At 63.5% G+C, this 359-nt stretch overlaps 1 protein-coding gene across 1 annotated transcript in view; it reads right to left on the bottom strand.

Annotated features, from left to right (window-relative positions):
- FOXA1 (forkhead box A1) overlaps nucleotides 1-359 on the bottom strand; it is a 15,866-nt gene that overhangs the window by 14,592 nt on the left and 915 nt on the right. The window lies entirely within an intron of this gene.

Below are 359 nucleotides of genomic sequence, written 5' to 3'. Positions count from 1 at the left end.
CGCCGGCCGCCGAGCAGAACGGCTCCCCAGTGCCCCAGAGCCGGTGGCAGGCTGCAAACGAGAGGTTGTTTTGCCCCGGAAAAGCTGCGAGCTGACAGGTGAGGCCGTAACAAAGCTGCCCGCAAAGAGGGCCCTTAAGCACAAGAGCACCCGCGGAAGGGGCTTGTGGCCCGGGGCCTCCCGGCGTATGAGTCACAGGCGGGCTGGGAGCGCCAAGCGCAGCCCTCTGCCCCGAGCCAGGAGTTTACGGGGCGCTTTTGTGAGCGCAAAAGTACAAATGCGGCCTCTTGAATGAGACCGAGACTCCCCCCCCACCCCCAGAACGTTCCTGCCCTACTATTGCTTCTTGAGGGAAATGA

Source organism: Gavialis gangeticus, unplaced genomic scaffold (genome assembly GCF_001723915.1).
Source record: "Gavialis gangeticus isolate Ggan-Ray unplaced genomic scaffold, GavGan_comp1, whole genome shotgun sequence".
Lineage (NCBI taxonomy): Eukaryota > Metazoa > Chordata > Crocodylia > Gavialidae > Gavialis > Gavialis gangeticus.
Note: the sequence above shows the minus strand (reverse complement) of the source record. Positions and strands in the feature narration are given on the sequence as shown.